The sequence below is a fragment of the Octopus sinensis genome, linkage group LG19 (genome assembly GCF_006345805.1).
Source record: "Octopus sinensis linkage group LG19, ASM634580v1, whole genome shotgun sequence".
NCBI classification, from domain to species: domain Eukaryota; kingdom Metazoa; phylum Mollusca; class Cephalopoda; order Octopoda; family Octopodidae; genus Octopus; species Octopus sinensis.
The window spans coordinates 1,005,384-1,023,183 of NC_043015.1; positions in this window are offsets into that span (position 1 = coordinate 1,005,384).

The window sequence follows — 17,800 nt, forward strand, 5'->3', positions numbered from 1 at the left end:
CTTGATGATCAACCTCGTTCAGAGCGACTGTCAACGTCTCGAGCAAATGAAAACATTATCAAAATTCATGAACTGATCTTTGAGGACCGTCACTGAACAATTAATGAAACTGTTGATATGGCTGGTGTGTTCCGGTGCTCCTGAAAACGAATTTTGAACGAGGAATTTTGAATGAAAAGAGAGGCAAGAAAATGTGTACCTCACTTGCTGATGGAAGATCAAGATCAGTCACCACTGAATGGATGTCGAGTTCTTGAAAGAAGTCAAAGTTGAACCGGACCTTTCTTCGAAGATTATCACAGGCGAAGAAATCTGGTGCTACGGAATTTGCTGCTGTGGATGATGTGATAAGATAAACGTCGGAGGCGTTAAAAGGCATCAGATCGCAAGAGGTCCAGGACTCTTTCAACAACACTGCTCTCAACAGTGGTAAACGCTCTGGACCAAGAGCACTGCGTCAAATGGTGATAAAAGTGTAGATATGTAAATTAGCGAATAAAATAATAATGCAAAAATTGCGGTTCCTTTTTGGCACGCCCTCCTGTATATATATATATATATAATATACTAGCAGTATCTCCCGGCGTTGCTCGGGTTTGTAAGGGAAATAACTATAAAGCATTTTAGAGAGTTATAACCAAAAAATGCATTAAAAACTGGAAAAAAAATAATGGTAATTTTTTTTTAAATCGTTGACTCATCGTAGACATTTTTAGAGAGTTACTTCCCTTATATAATAGCGATTAAAATGCATTAAAATGGAAAAAATTATTTTAAAAATCGTAGACTCATTGTAGACGCGCGCTAATACACAGAAGGGCTCGATGTGAATCTCGACTATAAGATACCCGGTTTGGGTTAAACTGCATCGCAAAATGTATGGGTAGTTAGGAATCTAAAGCGTAGGAGACAGACACACAACCTTACTTTTATATATAAAGATATATATAAGATATATATATATAATATATATATACATGTTTGTCCGTTCTGTGTTTAGCCCTCAATGGGCAATAAAGAAATATATATATGTAGGTAAAATTATTGAGGAGTGCGTGCGTTACATAAATAATATTTTCAGGACAACAAACGAAGACAACAAACAAAAGAAGTCAAGAAACGAAACAAATATGGCATATCTATATATATTTAAACCCTCAGATGGAATTATAATTTGATTATGAAAATCTAAAATGCTAAGACGTGGCGTGAGAATTTCAAAGAGAACAATTATTAGATTTAAATTTTGGCACTGTGGAGCAGCAATTTCGAAGGAGGTTCTTATTTTCTCGTTCTCCATAGGATGATATACTCGGGATTCGATATGCTCGATATGCTCGGCATTCGAACTCACAATGCACAATCAAATGAAAAATCTGCCGAGGCGCACTAAAGACCTTGCCTGCAACATATTCGAATGAATAGACCATCATCTCTCCCCCTCTCCCTTCCTCACATCTTCCTCTGTGTATACATATATATATGTGTGTGTGTGTGCATGTATGTGTCTGTATGTGTGTGTGTGTGCCTTTATGTGTGTACGTGTGCTTGTGCTTATACTTACATATGCACACATCAACGTTTCTCTCAGCAAAACGCTTGTATACATGTGTGCATGTTTGTAGTATATGCCTGTGTGATTTTATTCATACCTGCATCTGCTCAGACATCTATGTTTTATTTATTTATTTTCTAAATATATGCGTGTGTATGCGTATGTATATATGTATGTATGTATGTATGTATATGTATGTATGTATGTATGTATTTATGTATGTATGTGTGTGTAATTTCATTCACTATCTTCTTAGCTTTCACCGATAAACAGCTGTTAGTGTCCACTGGTATGATATTTCACACCACCAGATGGCCATGGATGTCACAGTTAAATGTGACTGTGTCATAGTATATAGTCTACTCTCGTATATCGCTTTACTTTACGTTTTATTGTTGTTGTTGTTGCTGTTGCAGTTGTTGTTGTTTATCTTCTTGTGATTGTTTTTGGTGACATTATGGCTGTTGTTGTATTTATTGTTGTCTTAAATAATAAAAAAAGTTCACCTTGGGTAAATTCGTTTCAAACACACACCATGTCTGATTTTCAAAATAAAGACTCGATTCCCATGGCTTCAAATGTCGAACGGATGCAATCAAACGTAGTTTCAAATCAAACTGACGTGAAAAGATATTGCTTCTTTCTAGCATATACATGAGGCCCATATATTTGGAATTCGTGGATTGGTCGACAGCATCGATCTCAATATTTCACTGGTGTTATTTCTTAACTACCCTGCTTGGATGTAATTTGAATTCAGAACGTTAACGTGTTATAGGAAAGAAATCATTGCACTTCATTCTACGTTCTAGCGCTTCTGCCATTCTACTATCCTCAAATCTGTTAAGTAATTGTAAACTCAACGACAACAAATCCCCACAAGAACAAAATCAACAGACATATTTATAATTAACACTTCGGCAACGTGTCACTAGTTTCCGTAGTATAAAATGACTGATTAATCGCAAGTGGATTGCACTTGTTCACACTGCGAATTCCGAGCCTAATAACATTAATAACCAAAATATAACGCATTTGTACCTGTATAATGTGAATATGGCCGTTGGTATATAAGTATGTGTGTTATAATAAAGCCATGCGTTATCTCATATCACCCTGTGTTTATTTAGTTAATACTAAATCCGCTCATCATAATAGCAGTGAAAAACTACATATAACGAAAGATAGCTACCTATTGACAATTAAAATTCATCCAACATTTAGGCAGTGTATTTATTATTATATATTACACACACCTTCATTTCTTCCGGGAATTTGATCTTCAGTTATGCTATTTTATAATCTATGCACTATTTATCTTTTACTGTTTTACATGTCTCAGTCATGTAACTGAGGCTGAGCTGGGGCACCACCTTGAGTATTATATAAAAGTATAGCAACAGTACAGGCAATCAAACCTGATGAATTGGTACCACTGTTTTTGAAATTTACTTTAGCTGAAAAAAAAAATAAAAGTAATGTCGTAATCGGTAGAAAATAAAGTAAGAAAGTAATCAAAATGTATTTTGACCATCATTCTACTATTACCGAATTCACTTGTATTTTTTTAATGCTTTTTTTTTTAATATGCAGAAATATATTATGAAATGTTATTCAATACAAATTACATTGCATGATATTTGAAATTGTGTTGTTCTTTACGACGTTCAGGGTGAGATTTCAGACGTTAATGTAACGTGGTTATAAATGTTTTGCAATTAATTGACACATAGTAATAGAAAACATACACTGCATATCAGATAATAACTAAATGCTATATATTACTTCCGTAATATTATAGCACAATAACGAAGTTATTCAAATGTCATTATAAGATGTAAATGAAAACAAAATGGTGACCTCATGCAAAATAAAATCTAGAAATACAGTAAGTTATATATATATATATATATTATATATATATATATATATATATATATATATATATATATATATATATATATATATATACTCATATATATATATACATATATATATATATGTGTTTATTCATATATATATACACACACACATATATATATATATATAAATACACACATACATGAGCATATATATATATATAAATATATATATATATACATTGCACGTACGTTCATATGTGTGTGTGCGTGCGAGTATATGCGTTTTTGTATATATAACTGTTATTTTCGTATTTGTTTTCTTCAGACTTTACCCAATTTATAGCAACATTTCACCGATAATTATCGTGTTTTTAACAATTAGCAACAATGACCTACTTTAAAATAATTTATTTCTGCATTTTTCATTAATTGTTTACCACAATATAAATTTTCTATAAATGTTGTTTTACGACCGTATTATATTTCACTATTCATCATTGTCACATATCCAATTTCGTTTGTATAATTAAATTGTAATATAAATCATAGCGATTGTTTCCGTTAGTATTTTTAATTATCATACAGAACAATGTGGGTCAGGCTGCTGGTTATATAAAATTATATAAGAATACTTTTGTTATTCTTCTTGAGATAAACATTGACCTTGAGCAACTTATTATGAGTCTCAAGTAGGAATTACATAGAAGTGTGTATGAAACAATTAGTGTTTCATTTTATGAGGTAATAATTATTGTGACTATTAAACCAACGCTAAGTTAGTAATGTGAGACGATTTTCATTGATATTTACCGGCGTTTTTGAGATCATTCACACCAGAAATACCATACACGGGCAGGGCATCGCTGCGCATATATATAATTTCATAAAGAAAATGGAAAAGATAAACAAAATTTTCTGTCACTGCTAAAATAACTTTCCATGCTATATATTTCTTTGTTTAATTAATTTTTAAGCTATACTTATAAATGTATTTATATTTATTTATTTATTTATTTATTTATATATATATTTATTTATTTATTGATGTGTTGTATTCACTCATCCATTCTATGACATTCCAATTTTTTTCTTTTCAAAGAATGCTAAATTTAGAGAAATTCTTCCAGTCAATCACGCTTTATTATTTAATAATTTATTCATATGTGTTTAGAGTTAGCAGCCACACCACTATTCAACGCGTTTGATGGATGCTCTGACAAGTGGAGCCGTATTCTTTGCGCTTCGGAGGTGGCCTCACTTCTTGCAAATGCATAGATTCCGGTAAAGTCACAACGGATGACGAATATATTTTTTAAAATTTAATTAAAATGTTATTGGCTCAAAAAGCAAAAGCAAGGCCATGTAGGGGGACAGGGGGAATTATGTACAGGGAGGATGGTCATAAAAAGTGTCCAGGCCATTTCCGGTCAAGAGAGACTTTGAACCGAGCGGTCGTCGACATCTTCACTATCTCGTCCCATCAAAATAGCATCCCATCAAGAGATCGAAACGTCTCTAGCATGTCCCTTTACAGTCTCCGTCTACAACTAAAATGTCTTTTGTCTCCCTGCACTGATAGTAGAAAATATGGCCCAATGTAATCTTGCCCAATCCGATTGTCTTACCAAGACATTCCCTTGGCTTCCTATGCAACCTGCTCAGAATATTATTAGGATACACAATATGCTTCCTTCATTCTTTCACATCCCTTAACTGTGTGGTCGTTGTGGCATTCGTTTGTGAAGTTGCAACCAGATTTCACCACTTCTCTGCAGCTTCTACGTCGGCGAAATTGAGGCCTGTCTACTCTTTGATGTTAATCGATTCGATTACCGATCCGGTATGTATTCTGGTCTCCTTGTCATCATCATGAATGTATCATCAACAAATGCGATTGGCAGCACTTATTCGTCTCCAAGCTGTTAACTATAACAGCAGACCGTTAACCTGAACATGCTCATTCGCCCTAGCCTGTCATTGCTTGGAAACCTCAACTCAGAGTCTTTCTCCAATTGGTGCACAGAAGTAGTATTCAGCTCTAATTTTTTATAAGCCATTTTGTCATTCAAACTCGCTATTGTAGCTTCTGAATGTCTATACCTATTATGAAAGATATTCCTAAATGTTGCAGATAACAGCGTTTAGAATTATACATAATTTTATCATCAAACATGTATCTTCATGAAGTTAGACAAAAGGGTTTAATATAAGACCTCTGAGGTTTATTATAATATGCATGGCGGTCACTTACATGCTACTAATTTCATGTAAATTTAGATTATTTCAAGATTTATGACGTGAGGTTTCCTCAAACTTCTTCCAGAAAAGTTCGAATTTCTTTCCAGACTATGCTTATTTCTGTTCAACACGCTTAAATATCTCGTACGTAAATCCGTCTGAATTACCAGTATTCGTACATCTCCATGGTAAAACCTGGCCAAACTTGCGAAATTTACAGAAGTAATATTCCAATATATATCATTAATAGCTTCTAACAATGAATTTTTTACAGCTTCAAAATTTTGAAAATTCGAAATTTGGACTCTACGATATAGTGCATGATATAATACCAGACAAGATATGATTTCAGTGCAGGCGGGTTCATTATACAATGGAGATAGCAAATGTATAAAAACAGAGCTCGGTATATTCTCGAAGCAGGGTTCAGGTTACAATGCTAATCATAATAGGAAGCTTAATTTCCCGTAATGGGTTTCTGTTGTTACACCAAGAGTTTATTGTAACAGGAATTAGTACATAGCATTTTATATTACACTCTGCGTATATACACAGTATTCAAAATAATTTAACAAAATATTTATATCAATACCGTTTATCCATTAAATCACAGAATTTCACTAAACTGACGTCTCCTAGTATACTTGGTAAAATATTTGCATTTAACAATCACACAAACAATATATAAAAAAAATATTTGTTTTGAAAACTTCGTTTAGATTGAGGTAATTTTAATTTCTTATCTAGATTTTAATACTGATACATATTTTGATACGTTTTTGGTCACTAATTTGTTTTGCTTCTTATTATTCCATTATGACTAATGGAAATATTTCCTTTTTAATTGAAAATTTAACTTGATATGCGATCTTCATCGAAATGTTTCGTTTTCGATGATTATTAAGAATGTTTTGGTGTCAATAAATTGCATTAGATCTTAATGATTGTATTAATAATTGAGCCATTAAGAATATCTTAATTATAATATACCAAATATTTTTATTAATATAATCCGGACTATTATACTAATAACTGTACACATACATGCATACACATACACACAAACTTGTGTGCATATATATATATATATATATATATATATATATATATATATTATATATATATATATATTATATACATATATATATATATATATATATATATATATATATACATATATATATATATATATATATATATATGTACAGATAGATAGATAGATAGATAGATAGATAGATAGATCGATAGATAGATTTATTCTCAGCAGTTGACTGAAGAATTGTTTCTTTTCTTAGAATACTATGCCAGGACTTTTAAATCACATTTGCATAGAACAAAGTAATACATCCTAAGTTCAAGTCTTAACTGCTTTGTATTATTTTGTGATTAAACCCATTTTAAAGAAAATATTTTTGAACTGTAATAAATGGGTAGCCTAAGTCATCCCTGATGGAACAGACCTTTGATAAAGGAGAATATGTCTCATTTATCACAGCAAAGAATATGCATCAAAATAAAACGAAAATTGAGATATATACTATGGCTACCAAACTTGAAGAATAAAACTTAAACGAAATCTTGAGGATAAATATAATTTAAAATTCTGAAAATGTGAAACTAATAAGCATTGCAAAAGCTAAAAATTTTATTGACTACCTTAAGGCACCAACTTCGTAACGTCTGTGTAAATGGACTGACGTAAGTGGATCAAGAATAAAAATCGTTAATATTTAATGTTTTCGGTTCTTAGAATTTAGTCATATCGAGGCACTACCTGTAAGAATTTTAGTCAAAGGAATCGATTCCAGAACCTTTCCTTTTAAAGACTAGAGTATATGCATACACACACACACACAACACACACACACACACATACACACACACATACACACACAAACACACACACACACATACACACATTTAAATGTATATACATACTGCATACTTCTTTCGCTTTCCATCTACCTAAACCGCTCTGAACTTCCTGGTCGACCCGAGGGTGCAGTAAAAGTCATTTGCCCAAGACCTCACACATATATATATGTATTACACTTTACTCTTTTACTCTTTACTTGTTTCAGTCATTTGACTGCGGCCATGCTGGAGCACCGCCTTTAATCGAGCAACTCGACCCCGGGACTTATTCTTTGTAAGCCCAGTACTTATTCTATCAGTCGCTTTTTGCTGAACCGCTAGGTGACGGGGACATCAACACACACACATATACACATATATATATACATATACACGATGGGCTTCTTTCAGTTTCCGTCTACCAAATCCACTCACAAGGCTTTGGTCGGCCCGAGGCTATAGTAGAAGACACCTGCCCAAGGTGCCACGAAGTGGGACTGAACCCGGAACCATGTGGTTGGTAAACAAGCTACTTACCACACAGCTACTCCTGCGCCTATAGCCACTCCTGCGCCTATATATATATTGTTGAACTTAAAGGGAACTTAACTCAGAATGGAAACACTCGGATCAAATGCGTATATATATATATCATATAAAAAATTCCTGGTAACAAAGAATAATTACAGGAGCAATAGTAAATAAAACGCAGAAATGCGATATATACAACCAGGCAGAAAGAACAGCATCGCTGGACAAACATAGCAAATTGTCGGGTTTGAATAAATGCATATTCAGAAAAAGAATTCAAGATATATTTGCATATAGGCACGTGTACAATGGTTTATGTGTGCGTGAGTTTATGTGTTTATGTGTATATATAAATGTATGTATATATATATATATATATATATATATATATTATATATAATATATATATATATGTGTGTGTGTGGTGTGTGTGTGTATTTAAGCGTATGCATAACTATATATGTATATATATATATATATATCTATATATATATAATATATATATATATATAATATTATATATTGCATATTTATGTTTACACGTGCACACAGATTTACATGCATATATATATATATGTTTGTGTGTGTGTGTGTGTGTAGTGTACTTTTAGGTCTGGGGTACAGATATTGAATGAATATTGAGGGAAAAGGTCACCAGAATTTTGCAATTTTTTTTTTGCGTTTCTCAAACTTGTCAAATAGAATTTCTCTGACGAATTCGAGAAGCGAAAGAAAGTACTATTAATAATGAATAAATAAAAAAAAGATTTTTACCTAAATTCTGGTGACCTTTTTTCTCAATATACATATATATATATAATATATATATATATATATATATATATATATATATAATATATATATATATATATATATATTATATATATATATATATGTTTCAAATTTACAATAAACAAAAATGAGATATAGATAAGGAAAAAACAAGCTAGACGTAATAGTTTGACACTGAGGAAAAAGTGAAGGATTCGTTTACGTTTCGAACCTACGCTCATCAGGAGAAAGGAAGAAGGAAGGAAAATAGTGAAAGGAAAAAGCACAAAGAGAAGAAAATGTGTTTGGATTGGCAGTTTCACACACACACACGCACACACATGTGTGTGTGAATATGTGTATGCATATATATATATATATGAGTGTGTGTGTGTGTGTGTCAGTGTGTGTGTGTGTGTGTCTGTTCGTGCATACACCTTCTCTCACCTACGCACGTACATTTCACGTATACATGCACGTGTGTATGCCTATATACACATCTCTATATGTGTATCTTTTGTCTTGTACGTGTATGTTTGCATTAGTTTTGTATGTCTAATCAAATACTACCTTATTTTACTGCTTCTATAAAATATAATCCTCGTACGTCACACTAAGAAGATTAGTAAGAAACCAATCCAGATTATTTCTTTCTATGTTTTTAGGGACATCTTCATAATTCATACGTCTCAAAAATGTCTTCTACCTTTGATGCTTTTTTCAAAAAATAACCTGATAATTAATGGAAGTATGGTCATAATATTTGTCATTCAAGGTTTTTTTGAAGTTCAAAGGCGAAATATTCGTAAACCTGAAAATGAGCTATTACTACTAGTTTTTGGGGTGAGAGCATTCGTTACACGATCACGTGTCTGTTCTTGTTATTATCGTTATTTACATCCTACTCCATTTTAAATCTTAAGATGGTGCGCTGGATAATTAATTATAGCGTCGGAGAAAAATATTTTGCATCATTTGATCCGATTCTTTCCATTCTGAGTTAAATTCCCTTTAAGTTCAACAATGTGTTTCATCTTTTTGGAACGATCAGGTAAATTACCTATTTCTTTACTACCCATAAGGGGCTAAACACAGAGAGGACAAACAAGGACAGACAAACGGATTAAGTCGATTATATCGGTCCCAGTACGTAACTGGTACTTATTTAATCGACCCCGAAAGGATGAAAGGCAAAGTCGACCTCGGCAGAGTTTGAACTCAGAACGTAACGGCAGACGAAATATGGCTTAGCATTTCACCCGCTGTTCTAACGATTCTGCCAGCTCCCCGCCTTCCTATCAGATAAATTACCATCGAAGTACTGATGGTAAACGGTGGACTAACACATAACCATGGATATCACAGACCTCGTGACTAAATTGAAAATCATGATTACTTAGCGGAGGATAAACCGTTTGGTTACACTGGATATGTTCACAAAATGAGAGACTTGTCATTGTTGGAACGGTTTTTAAAGACTTTATATTTGTGCATGTTTGAAATGCCTGACAATAAGACATATATTAGTATGCAGGGATTATATATCGACATGTCAGAAAGCCAACAGACTACTGTCAGTCAATGTTTGGTCATGTGAAGGCAGCGAGCAAACAGAATATTTAGGCGCCGGACAAACGTTCCCGGCGGCATTTCTAACGAGTTTACGTCTTGAGTGCAAATACTCCTGCGGTTTATTCAAATTTTAATCCTTACGGGGTTGATAAAATAAGTACAAATAGAGTGCTAATATCGACTTAATCGACTTAAACTTTCCCTAAAGTTGCTGGCCTTGTTAAAAATTTGGACTCGATATTTGAGCAAATGAAGGCAGCGAGCTGGGAGAATCTTTACCGCGTCGGAAAACTTGTTTAGGGGCATTTCTTCCAATTTTACGTTCTTAGTTCAAATGTCGCGGGATTCGACTGACAGTTCATCCTTTCTAGGCCGATAAATAAGTACCAGTTCGGTCGATGTAATTGACCTACCCCCTCCTACGAAATTTCTGACCTTGTGTCAAAATTTGAATGTAATATTTTGTCATGTGAAATGAGCCAATAACTAGATTATATTCTATGGTGGGTTATAACGAAACAAGAAGGCCAAAAGCATTTAAGTACGAATGAATATTATGTTCTGTTTTTAATTCTTTGAAATCTTTCATTGCGGAAGGAGCTGGCTACTAACAAAGATACGAACATCTATCGATAGAATTCAGATGGCAAAACCAAATTCGCATTTAAAACTTGATCAAAGCCCTTACTATTTTTAATGTTCCACATACATATTTTATTTGTAATGTGCAAACAGCAGGTTGAATTTTCTGAAAAGCCTAGTTTGTCGAGATTGTTACAGATATTTACACTCAAAACAAGTTGCATCAAATATTTATAATATAAATTTGAATTTAATGTCTGGATATGTATATATATATATATACTGGAGATTCACAAACAGTTGTTCCTAAGTTGCTAACATTTTTCTCTTTGCTTTTCGAAGAAATATTGACATCGATTGGGCAACTGACCTTTATGACGGTACATAACTTTGCTATCCAAAACATCTATAAGCGAAATGATATGCTTACTATGCCTGCGATGAATGTATGCACGTGAAATAAAGAAAGAGAATGTATGCACGTGAAATAAAGAAAGAGAATGTATGCACGTGAATAAGTAGGTATGTGTGCGTTTGTGTGTGTGCGCACGCGGTCTGATCAATAAGTATCTGCAGTGCTGCTATAGAAACGAAACTAAGGCACGCAGAGTAAACCGCTTGGCCTAGATTGATCTTGATTTCTGTTGTGCATGCGCAGTGAGTTTTAACGTTCTTGCTGACTTTTGCTGTTTATAGCAGCACCTGGAAGGAACATGTGTAGTGCGTGGTCGCCGCATTCCATATGACAGAGTAGTTAGGCAGAGAATCAAATATAATCAAAAGGTGGGCGATTCCTGCTCAAAGGCCCAAAAAAATGTTTTCAAAAAGTTCTCATCATCCTCAACACAATCAAAATCATGTGCAGCTGAAACCCGTGTGTCTCTCCGGTCATCTGAAAGCAGTTTTGACACAAACTTGGCAGACACGCGTTTCATACCCAGATCTTAAGATAATGGACTGAACTGAACCGTAACTAATCGGCACATACTCTGATCACACACGGATTGTGATTCAACGATTTCCCTTCACAGTTGCACATCTGCAATGCTTTCCCCGGTTTTACTGGTTGCAGGTCTCCCAGTTTTGCTCGTTTCGGGTATCGTCAATATCGTCCTTTTTTCTGCCATTTTGGAAACGTCTAAGACATTTGTACATGTTTGTGCGGCTCATACACTCCGCTCCGTACACTTTCTGCAACTTTGCCTCGGTCATTTAGCAGGTACCTCTATGACAAATATAAATTATGTAAATAATGTGCATAATTCCACAACACTTAAATATAGGAATGTATTCACGTAACAATCTCAGATAAAGAACTTTTGGAATATCTTTCAAATCTTCACAGTGCCACTTACAGATTAGACTTGGAGAATCCGCATGCGGGCATGTTTACAGACATGCATGCAAGCATATATGTATTTATGTATGCATGCATGTATGTGTTTATGTATGTACGTATATATGTGTGTATGTATATGTATGTATGTTAATACGTACGTATAAGTGTGTCTGTATGTTTGTGTGTATGTGTGTGGATTGGTGTGTGTGTGTGAGTATATCAGCATGTGTGCTTACGTATTTTAATTATACAGAATGTATTCAAACCAAATTACGACGGGGGACAAACAGAAGCAATCAAAACAGCAAACTGAAAATAATTTACAAAACTTTTAAACGCCGTTAAATCCGCTATGTATACTTAGCAAGAGATCCTAATTATTTGTCTTAGCTAATTACTGACAGACTGCATGCCGAATATTTTCTCTACTCCATCAACGAATCTCACTTCATGTTCAAAAATAACAAGGCACTTGAATCCATTTTGTTTTTTTCTCTTTCCGTTGTTATTCGACGACATCACACCAGCACCTCCACTCGCGCGGCGTAGTGTCCGGCATGTATGCTACAATTTCATAAAACCCATGATTAAACGCTTAAAGTTTGTGCGGAGCTTTAATTAAGTAATATTGATTACTTACTGACACCTTACATGTTTGCTTTTGTCTAAGTACCTCTTTAATCGTGTTTGCTTTTATGCGTGCGCCGTTGCGCATGTGTATAGCCCTGTGTGTTCCATACGTTTCGCTATCTCTCTTTTCTTCCTACGTATATGTCATTGCACTGGCAAAGTGAATGATGATGTGTATTTTATTATTATTATTTCTTTTTAATTCTTAGTTGTATTTGCGGATACATATTAATCAATGAGTATTAATGTTTAAACGAGGTAGAATGACGGAATGATGGAGGATTATTCTTACGTCCCGATTACATGTTCTTCGGTGTATTAAGTATCAAAGCTTCTGGCTTACATGTTTCTTTTTTTTTTATTCTTTTTGCTTTTATTTAGATATTCTTTTCGTTATTAACCATGGCGGAGATTTAATTAGAAATACAAAGTAAACATTTAAAAAAAAGAGAAAATAGTACAAGTAACAAGTTTTTAGAATTGTATAAGGTGTATATTATTACACTGGATTTAAGTTACAAAACAAGCCGTAAGGACATTCGATTTCTTTTTTTTTTTTTTTGCTATTCATTATGAGATTAGTAGAAGAGTATACTGCATGTTTACCTAGCGAGTCAAAATACATGTTTATTTAAAATACACCTTGAATACTTTTGGATCTTCGCTTTTTTACCGACAGGTTTAAAAAATAATTTTTTTTCTGACTAAACACTTTCAAACTCGGACACTGGTAGAATGTGTCATATAAAACATATTTTGCTCTTAGTTTGTCACTGTTATTTATGATGTCGTTCGTGCGTTTGTACTGATTTTAGCTTTAAGGTTTTAGGATTAGGATTAGGATTTTAGGGTTAGGGTTAGTGTTTTAGGGTTAGGGTTAGGGTTTAAGTGTTAGGGTTAGGGTTTTAGGGATAGGGTTAGGGTTTTCGGGTTAGGGTTAGGGTTTTAGGGTTAGGGTTAGGGTTTTAGGGTTAGGGTTAGGGTTTTAGGGTTAGGGATAGTGTTAGGGTTGGGGTTTAGGGTTAGGGCTAGAGTTTTAGGGTTAGGGTTAGGGTTTTAGGGTTAGGATTAGGGTTTTATGGTTAGGGTTGTCATAAATAACAGTGACAAACGAAGTATACACTGCCGGAAGTTCTTGTTGACAAACAACAACTGTAATTTTATTCAGCTGAATACGCGTCATTGATTGGTTGAAATTACCGAAATACTACAACTTTAACGCGAAATAACTTCCTATATATAAGCTTTTCTCAAAAACGCTAAGAGTAAAATACGTTTTATATAACACATTCCCCCAGTATCCGAAACTTGAAAATATTTACTTACAATTTTTTTTTAAATCTGTCGGTCAAAAGGAAAAGATTCATACTATTTACATATTTTACATATTTCTATATTTCCTATGTGAAAATCGCTATCACTGTTTATAAATATTCGAAGTGTTAATTATTGTCCTACTCGATTCTCAATGGCGTGGATGACAATTTGCTCTTGAGAAATAAGAGATCGAAAGCCATGATATGTGTAGACATAATTTTCCGCGTATATGCAAAGATCTGAGAAAGTGTGGGCAAGCTTGAATGTATTAACGTTTGTGAAGAAAATGTGTCTTCGTGCTCTAGTAGAAGCAGTGATCTGAATTATGTCGGACGTGGTATGTGCGATTTTGCAGGACACTAATAATGTATGGAGATCAATCATGTCTTGTAAGCAGTTGATGGTGAGATTTTCCTCAACATTAACCCTATGAATTAAATGATTTTGAGGTACAGCAAACCCTAGCCATATCGCGGGTCACCTATTTCACCCTCAGTATATCACGGATTTTTCTGGCTAATATATGTAAATTTACATCGCAGACTTCTCAGTATATCGCTCTTTTCTGTAGTATATATTTAAAAAAATTTAATTATCTCCGTGGTCAAATAAACATTTTGAGGCCTAAAAATTAATAAGTATACAGTACTGTACTGCACTGTATAACACATTAATGCATAGGGTACCGTAGATGAGTAAACAAGGAATCCCACATACTGTATAGAAAACGAAATTCTGGAGGAGAGTGTGTGGTGTTCTCTTGCACTTATAATAAAATAAATATATATAAATTATAAAAATAATTTTTTTTAAATATACAGTACAGTAGTTTTTGTACTTCGCGTATTTTCACCTATCGCTGGGGTTCTGGAATGTAACATACACGATTGTCGAAGGATTACTGTATATAGTGTAGGGTCTGTTCATCCAGCAAAGACAACAAAATTCCAAATTATATCAGGCTTGTGCTTTGTGAAGTCGCTTTTTATTCAGCTTGTCTAAGATTTTTCCATAGTTCTCTCTAAAGAAATCACATACATATTTCGTAATATCTAGCTAATTAAGGGCCACAGCACTAGATACCGTAAGGCAAGATTATGATCTCATCTGGGTAGTATAGATTTCATGGTACTTAGAGAACTAATGATGACTGAATTATTAAGTAAATATATAAGTTGACATGCGTAAACCTTTTGAAAATGTTAACATAGATTCCAATAATTACACCACACCGATTTTTCAATTCTTTTTCGTCTTCCCATTTACACACGCCATTTCTCTTGTATGGCATTTGTTTCTGAGACACAACACACATACACACACACGCACACACCCAAACACACACACGATCTCTCTCTCTCTCTCTCTCTCTCTCTCTCTGTTCATATCAATCGTTCATTATTTCAATCGACAAAATATTGTTATTATTATTATTATTATTGAGTGAGAGAGCAGTTCATGCCATCAAAATGACACTGGGGTAAAATATACGAAGCCCAATATACCCATCATGACTACCCGTCTGATAAAGGTACACCAGGCACATGCATCACAACCATATGTGCGCGACATGGTGATCGCATATCAAGATAAACAGCACATGACCTTGCAGGTGGGGCCCAGTTAGAATTTTCTTCAGGTTGAGTAGCCCATCCCGCTCAAACGGTCCTTGAAAAGGGTTGTTTAAGGATGTTGAAAGAACCACCTATGTTTCCAGAGGTGAAAATTCAAACCCCAAAGAATCCCTCTCAACACATGGCCACGATGCTCCCCCACTACTTCTGCTCGTGATCAGAGATGGCACATATCGTCAGCTAGGGACATGCTCAACTGGTTAAGGCAAACAACTGACAAGCAAATCTGTGGTATTGAGCAGAATATTTGCTGTAGCCCATCTTTGTATTATTATTATATTATTATTATTATTATTATTATTATTATTATTATTATTATATATAAGTAGTGTAGTAGCAGTAGTAGTAGTAGTTAGTAGTAGTAGCGTAGCAGCAGCAGCATGTTTTGTAGTAGTATTGTTATCCTTATTAATTAAATTTCGACGTTTTTTACTTCGTTCTTGTTCCTCGTATTCTGGTTCGTCCAATATAGACGCTCGCGTGGACGTAAATTGCGGCATACGTGCACGTATGCAAACACACACACACACACACACACACACACACGCACACGCACACACATACACACACACACACATACACACACACACACACACACATACACACACACACACACATATATATATATACAGAGAGAGAAAGATACATACTATTTATATACATACATACCCACGCATAGAACCATAAAAAATACACAGATAAAACCCATACAAAATCATATACCTATGCCGAGACATAGGGACACAGATATTGCCCTCAGTTATATTTTCTTATATTGAGCAAATAATTGCAAAGGGATTTTGACCTTTCGGGGTCACACACAGAGGACAACAATAAGCGAAATTAGAAAGTAAATCTATTATAACTGCCAATAAAATATGATTGTTTGCTGTGAAAGCCTTTGTATAGGCAGAACATGTTGTCGTCGTTCGTGGTGGTGGCGGCGGCGGCGGTTGTGGTGGCGGTTGCGGTAGTGTTGGTGGTGGTGGTGGCGGCGGCGGCGGTTGTGGTGCTTTTGTTCTTGGTGTGATGGTGGGGGGTGTGTTTGTTGGTGGTGGTGGTGGTGTCGGTGGTGGCGGCGGGTGGTGGCGGTTGGTGGTTGTTCGGCTGTGGTGTTGGATTTGGCGGCGGTTGTGGTGGTGGTGTTGTTGGTGGTGGTAGTGTTGGTGGTGGCGGCGGTTGTGGTGTTGGTGGTGGCTGACGGTGGTGTGTCGGTTGGTGGTGTTGTCGGTGTGGCGGGGCGGTTGGTGGTGTCGGCTGTGGTGTTGGATTTGGCGGCGGTTGTGGTGGTGGTGTTGTTGTGGTGGCGGCGGTTGTGGTGTTGGTGGTGGCGGCGGCGGTTGTGGTGTTGGTGGTGGCGGCGGTTGTGGTGGTATTGGTGGTGGTGGTGGTGTTGGTGGTAGCGGCGGTTGTAGTGGTGTTGGTTGTAGTGATGGTGGAGCTGTATGAGGTGGTGGCGTTGAACTTAAGTTGGTTGTCATCGTCGTCCGCGTCCTCGAGGTTGTTCTTGTTGCTGATGTTATTGTTGTAGTATTCGTTGAGGTTTTCAGTTGTGGTAGTGATAGTGGTGATACTGCCGTTGTTGGTTTGTTTTCTTCTTCTTATTATTGTTTGTGTTGTTGTCATAGACCCTGGTATAGATTGTTGTTGCTGCCATTGCTGATCCTGCTGTTTCCGTAGTTGGTCTTGCTGTTATTGATGGTGGTGATGGTAGTGGTAGTGGTGGTGGCGGTGGTAGTGGTGGTGATAGTGGTCGTACTGGTAGTTTTGGTTGTTGTTATTGTTGTTGTCATCGTTCATCAGACTTGTGTTGTCGTTGCTGCTACGAGTTTTCGTAATTGTTGTTGTTACGGGAGGTGGTCATCGCAGTGGTGGTAGCAGTGATATAGCTGAGGCTGCTGCTGTTGTTGTTGTT